Below are 8059 nucleotides of genomic sequence, written 5' to 3'. Positions count from 1 at the left end.
TGAACAATTCATTACAATAGTTCCTTTTGTGCTATAGTACCACTGTTTTTACTAAAGCAATAAACCCTCTTGTGTATTTTCAAACATGCAAAGGACAAATGGAACCAGTTTCACGGGGAGATAAAGAGGAGAGTAATGAGGAGGTGGTTATTCAAGTGGAAATTACTCTGCATTCTCCTTTATCCAAGCAGATCTGGGGAGGGGGGGAAATAAAGAAGGGTTCTGCAATATTAAAATGAACATGGGCAATAAAAGATTTATATAATAATGAATGGCTATAGGAGGAGGACACAGAACTTCTACCCTGCCGTGTCGCCTATGCAATGTGTGCATCAAGAAAAATATCCCATTACCAGGAAAAAAGATAAATATCTGCATTTTACAATAGAAAAACGCAACCTTAAAGGCTGATAAACTGCCAGAGCAAAGACTAGACCATCATTAGGGAGAGAGAAGGGTGTCGGGAGAGAGCTGGGTCTTTTCATAGACACAAAAACTGAGAGCCAAGAGCCAGACCTCCCCAGAACCCAAATGAAAAGCGCGGCTTCATCTTCTGGTACTTTTCTGGAGACACCAGTTGAGCAGTAATGTTTACAGGGAGAACTCGGATTGTATCTGATGCTCAATGATTCGATAGAGGAGAACCCCTGGGGACAAGCAGAATCCATTCCAGCCAATAAGAGAGCTTTACAAGGCTTCAGGGCTCCACAAATTTTTGACACATCGATCCAAAACAGCAAAATACTATACACCGGTGTGTGTGTGTGTGTGTGTGTGTGTGTGTGTGTGTGTGTGTGTGTGTGTGTGTGTGTGTGTGTGTGTGTGTGTGTGTGTGTGTGTGTGTGTGTGTGTGAGAGAGAAAGCTTGAGTGTGTGTAGACAGGGTGCAGTGACAAAGGCTTATGTTTAATAAGCACTTACATATTACAATACCTGGTAATTAACAGACTTATGATAATACGCCTGATAATATGCACACATAGAATCTGTACTTTATTTTTTGACATTTTTTTAAGACATTAGACATTAAAATATCTTAAATGAGCTTGAAATTTGATACATTTAGCTTGGATAGGCTTTGGCTTCCTCTGATGTTTAACTCTGCCTGTTCTTGCTTAATGGGGGACAGATTTGTCCATCTTTTTCTTGTCATGTGTATGTGCATGAGTGGGTGCGGGCATGCATGTGAGAGATATAGGGTTTGTTATATCCATTTCTTAAAACCTCTCCACAAAACACCAAGGTTTGCGTTCAACCGTAGAAGATAAAGCAACTTGTATAATTAAGCGAGATCTTAAAAGTCTGTTTCCAATGCCCCATGAGCTGCTACGCTCTCCTCAGCCACAGGGTGGAAGCAATCGTCTGCAACTTACTTTTTCCCCCCCATTATTGTTTCATACATAATAAACCCATTAACAAATCGGTTATGAGGCTACTAGGCATGTTTGAGTAATAGGCTAGCCATTAATGATGACCTCCATAAGCTTGCTATTCATAACTTTGTGTTGGTAGTCTAGGCTAGGACGATAGCCCGAAAGGAATTATTCAAACAGCGTTATATCTGGTTATTGGTTACCCTAAACGGGGAGATTTTGTCGAGCAGTTTCACCATGAGATGGTGTTATGTTGCCAGCCAGCTTAAGAAAAACGATGGCGTCGTATTTTGTATTTTCATATTCCGCTAAAGTTTGAGACCTAAGTTTGCCTTAATCATTCAGGCACATCCGACCGGCCTTTTAAGGTTGTGGAGTAATCAAAACAATTGGCCATCACTTCATACCTTGTTTGCATCGATTTTTATATAGCAAAAGGTAATAATTATAATCAACCATTCTCCTTCATTTGGAAACTGAAATTCTGTCCGTGGGCCGTGCTAGCTCAGTCTCGTTAATAATGCTAGTGGTCGTTTCAGCGCCTTCACTATCAAATGCACGTGTCTCGTGCACAAGTCCCTCATACTGATTGGCTGACGTCAGATCATCTTCTCTCGCCTCAAATTGCGGCAGTTGACAGTTAGCACGACCCAAGATCACAGGCGGTTAGAGAAATGAGAATGAGAATAAAAAATGTAATAAGCGGGTATAACAAGACATATTTTTAGACGGTATTGATATGGACACATTATTTTATTGAACCAAAATATACCATTCTATAAGACCTCGCCCAACCCTGTGTGTATATCTGTTGTGTTTGTGTACGCACGCACGCTTGTGCGTGTGTGTGTGTACGCACGCCTGTGTGTGTGTGTACGCACGCCTGTGTGTGTGTGTGTGTGTGTGTGTGTGTGTGTGTGTGTGTGTGTGTGTGTGTGTGTGTGTGTGTGTGTGTGTGTGTGTGTGTGTGTGTGTGTGTGTGTGTGTGTGTGTGTGTGTGTGTGTGTGTGTGTGTGTGCAGTGGTGGGGCAGGGTGAATTCCAGCTCTTTGACAGAATTCTAAAACGGTGGAATGAGCAGATGTCTCCCAATGATTAATGTGCTTCCCTTACTCGCCTCTGAAGAGCCACAAGCCCAGGCATCTCTAACCCCCTTCCCCCCGCCACCCCCCACCCCCTTGTAAAGTGAATTTCTTTAACTCACTTCTCTCTTTGTTCCTATGTACCCCTCCCTCTCTCTCATTCTCCAATGCGCCGCCATAATAATATAACGCCATAACGATTAGCATCTAAGTCCCCAGGATTTGTCTGCATTAGTGTGAGTGTTTGATCAGGGTTAGACACATACAATACCAGATACCAAATCTCAATATAAATATTAATTGGTTGAGCCAGCTTAGTCATCAAAATGGAATCAATTAGTCATGTGAGCGTGAAAGGATATTTCACCACGATGGCTATTGATGTATCAATTCTCAGATGAAAGAAGATAGAATAAAAGCGAGCAGTAATGGCTTTCTGAAGATTCGTAAATTTTAAGACCCACTCCAATATGTCTGCAGTGAAATGGCAAAAAGACAAGCGATGTCCACGACACATTAATCATTGCTATTCGTGCTTAGATGAAGCGCCGTTCATATCTGAACTCCCTGTTCCATTGAATCAGCAACCATTTTATGGCAAAACAAACAAAAGGGTGGTTAGTCGTTAAAGGAGCCATTGGGGTTTAGTGGACTGCAGTGGCTGGCTGCAATGTGGGGACTCGGTGCACTCACACAAGCTCCTCGCACTGCTCTGGGAGTCACGAGAGCTGCTGTGGTTAGGAATGGGCTGGATCATTTTGTTTGTCCTCTGCATTTTTAAGATATGGAAATAGTTTAAGTGTGTGCTGGGATGTGAATTGAGGACTCCTGTTATATAGCTCTTATCAGCAGGTAATGGAAAGTCTATCAAGTACAATTTAACAAAATAAAACAATATATTAAAATGCAACCATTATTTGTTTCTTAAAAACTCACCTTACTCGCACACAAAACCAAACAGAAGGCATCTCTCTCTCTCTCTCTCTCTGTTCCTCTCTCTCTTTACATTGGTTTCTGTCCCCTGAACTGACAGAACAGTGCAATTGCTCCCCCTGTTGAATGTTTGCGGAATGGAACTGGGCGCATGTACACGGCCTTCAGGGAAAACGCCCATTTAAATCCAGTGCTGCATGGTAATGAATACCAGACCAATGGTAAAGGGCTTGCATTAAATATTCACTGACTGGTTAATATTTCATTTGGTAATTTTGTATTTAAATTGGATTTAATATTTAATATAAATACAGTGCTAAGTGGGGGTATACTTTTCTCAAACACAGCTCAGACGCCTTTCATGCGACTGGGAAAACACATGACACGTGCAACACATACATGTGCCTGTAGCACACAGGCATGCTTATAGTGAGCATCTTTAAATGGGGTATCACCATTGCAATGGTTTGCATTCAAGATAATATTAACTTTAAGATAGGGACGTTTCTAATGCTGTAGAATAAAGCTGTTCCCCTTTGAGATACTATCAGTAGCAATCTGTAAATCTGATTTCATTAGGATACAGTGAAAGGAGATTAATGAATTAAATATGATACAACCCTCAATCCCTTCCTGACAAAACAAACTATGCGTAGGTTTTAAACAGGGCTTTTAAGTTTACATTCCAAGATTCAAGATGGTTTATTGTCAAATGCACAACAATTACACCAGCAGTCACTGGCAATGAAGTTCTTGAGTCTCAGGCTCCTTCAACAATGCTATATAAATATTAAAATAAAAAATTTCAAATGTTAATTTTCGTTAGTACAAAAAGTATACAGGAGTATACAGGAACCTCTATAAATGAGAATTACCAGGGAAGTCATCGGTTAAACATCTAGTAGAGACATTAATGAAGAAATCATGAAGTTCCAGCTTTAAATGTGAACACACACACACACACACACACACACACACACACACACACACACACACACACACACACACACACACACACACACACACACACACACACCCAAGACAAGCCTGCATAAACACAAATGCACAAGCACACACAAGCATGTACTCTCCACCGAACAACGCCTACTCTGGTGGTTTGACGTCGGAATAAGGATAGAAGGAATCACAGCTTTGGGTGCTCAAATCCAAAGCAAACAGCACAGACAGACAGAACCAATCAATCACATCTCGCTCTGAGCACCCGGGAGATGGCATTCGTACAAACTTTTATCCTTACTTAAAATGTTTATATTTCTGTCCTTCCGTCGCCAACCTATTCATTTATTTTGTTGGTTTAGCCTTTGCTTGAAAGCCAAATATAGCCAGAGGGGTGCTAAGATGAACAAAAATGTAAAAGAATCTAGCTATAGGCTCACTTGACCTTTACTATAATACACACACACACACACACACACACACACACACACACACACACACACACACACACACACACACACACACACACACACACACACACACACACACACAGTTATACCATATACATAAACAGGGAATTCACAAGGGACTAAAAACAGAAGCCCCTTCTGGACAGATGAAAACCAGTAACTTGTCTTCCACGAAAAATTAAACTGCAAAGTCAACTGCAAATGAGTCCATGAAGCATACAATAAAACATCCTAGGATATATTCCAAAGCATCGTGCAACAGACGCAGTCCCACCAATTTTCTTTTGTTGAGGGGATTTTTAAAGATGACCAAGAAAGATACCAAATCGAGTATAATGTTGATTAATAGATCCATTATTGAGCTACAAACCAAAACTGTCAACTCCTGATATTATGATCCTAGGCCTGCTGTTGGGAACAGACAGTGAATCAATTAGGATTACATCAGGAATCAATCTGTAAATTAATTAGAAGTCTATCCAATTTCCTGCAGACTGAGCAATTCACAAATTCAAACTTTTTCTGGACCAAAGGCATGAAGAGGTAGACTTTTTCAGCAGAAAGTCAGCCAGAGAGCCACACTCAACGAAGGTCACTCCAATTATCTATGACCAAGCCCAGCATCATAAACCAATTTTGAATAGACTAATGTCTGTGCCCATATCAATCTGAATGAGGTTGGGAGGCGGTGACTATGCGGCTATCACACCAAAGATGGCCGTTCCAATGTCAATGGGACAGGAGAGGACAAGCCCTTCATTAGGCCGGGATTGGTGAATCTACGTCAAGGATACACGTGGAGATGAGGGGTATGCTAACCAGCATTCCAAACCTAATCAGTCAGCCAGTTATCGTGGCAGAGCAGGGTCGGAGCGGCACTCTGATGATTTCTGGAACACAGCATTAGAATGCATTAGGCTTCTGTTCGACTGACCGGGGGAAAGTGATGAGGGAGCCAACTCTCCCCGTTTGCTTTTCCTAATTCCGGCTGGATGGACGGCTGGTGGGCTCCCTCCCTCTCCCCCCCCCCCCGTCAGGTTTATTTTGAATACAGCCCATATTGATATAAGGGAGGGAGAAGGAGTTATCTCTGATTGCTTCCAGGATGCGCAAGGTCGTCATGGTCATCATAGTCACTGGCGTCGCTTCAACTTGTGTATATCAGTGAGATGTATGTGCTCACATTAGCTTGGCTCGTCATTGCTCCAGGGACCCTCCACATCCATTTTCCCTAACCCCGTTTTAAATATGTGAATTTTAAGTCAAGGCTACAATTTTTCCAGCATTTGCATGATGCAATCATCCGGAAAGATTTGGTACTTATTTGCTACTTGGGAATGGTGTGAAACCTACTACAGGGTTTTCTTTTAAGATATGAGGTTCAGTGGTGATCATTCCAATTTAGCCTGTAGCTTAAGCAAACAAAACAATAATGCAATGCAAATGGTGAATTCTGTTAGATAAATCTCAGTTCTAACCAACCGGGGTAAATCCTTGCGGTAGGAACGAATACAGGCACTGTAATAATACAATTGCGTAATTAGGCAAAGATGGAAGTAAAAGAAAACATAGGGTCCAGTACTTAAACCTGTTTTGTTTTCTATCATATGATGCTCTCTTAATGCCTGATCAATCATAGTATTATGTTTGATTTTATTAAATTAAGACATTCCAACGTACATGAGACATCTGGGTTTCCAGAAACACAATTTGCTCCATAAATTATCTTTGTTCCATCACAGAATTTACCTTTCACTCTATTTTTTAGATAGCGCTCAGGATTTCTTTAAAAGCCTAACCTCTGTCCTTGCACATCGGTTTACCCTCCTGAGGCCAGATGTCTGGACTCAGGGTAACCATACCTGGAGCTAAGAGGCCGGTTGTCGTTGGCAACACGTAGCAGTGCTTCCATAATGGAACCCCCAGCTGGGTTCCTTCCTCCCGGCTCTCTTCGTGGGCTGGCGCAGCCTTATGCAGCCTTCTGAGGTAGACCACAACACTGTGTCCAGCTGATACAGATTTGCCATATGAAAACGTCCTGCCTTCTCCTTAATGGAGTTCTGAAAGCACCTGATCAATCCTCGTAATAAAAATCCTCGAAAATAAAAACAATTGTTTCTATTTTCTCTTTTTCCTCACCATTGGCACCAGCGCCATTGGTAATATAATTTCAACCTTGTGCATTAGGAAGAATGTGTGTTCACAGGAAAACGGTAATTATATTAGGCATTTTTGGATCACGTATAGGCTTGTACCATGCGGACATAATCCTACAGAACTTGTCATCAATCCTTTATTCGACCAGGTAGAAATTAATTGAGATTAAAATCTCTTTTACGAGAACGACCTGCCAAGACGGCAGGACCATGATAAAATAAACACAATCAACAGTCACATACATTTTCACAAACCACACTCAGCACCAGTCAATGTACAGTACAAGATTAGGGACACAACTATGTAAGAAAAAATAATAATTATAAAAAGAAAAACACATATACATCTATATATATCTATATCTATATCTAAATCTATATATTATATATTATATATATATTATATATATAAATATATATATATATCTATATATATATATATATATATATACATATATATACACATATAAATACATATATATATATATATATATATATATATATATATATATATATATATATATATATATATATATATATATATATATATATATATATATATATATTTACAAGCAGTTGCATTTACCAAGAGTACTATCTTCCCTGTCCTTTAGCATCGCTTTGAATTCTCCTAAGGTAACCAGCTGTGACAGCTTCAGGTCCTTTTGTACAGTGTTCCAGGCAGAGGGCGCAGCATATTTAAAGGCCTTTTTCCCTAACTCAGTTCTAGCCCAGGGTAACAACATCTGTAACACATCTCGAGAGCGCAAACCATAATTACCTTTGTTTGCAGACCTGTATACACATAAACGAGGGGACCAGTCCAATGAGACACTAATAAATAAAAAACAAACAGTGTGAGAGTTGTGGCATCATGGGATTGTGATTAGGGACTAATACATGTAAGCAATTTAAACTGTTCTGCAGAAACGTGTATACACATGTGTTTGAATGACAGATACAGGTATTATTTTGTTAGAAATTAAGATTGAGTGTAAAAGGCACCTATGATTCCCTTATTACTAGTTATTTATGCAAACATAAGAAGGTTTAGCTAGTTTTGTTTTTGTATCTGTAACCTTGGAGATAG

Source organism: Gadus chalcogrammus, chromosome 11, assembly GCF_026213295.1.
Source record: "Gadus chalcogrammus isolate NIFS_2021 chromosome 11, NIFS_Gcha_1.0, whole genome shotgun sequence".
In the NCBI taxonomy this organism is placed as follows: Eukaryota; Metazoa; Chordata; class Actinopteri; order Gadiformes; family Gadidae; genus Gadus; species Gadus chalcogrammus.
This window is presented reverse-complemented; position numbering follows the sequence as displayed.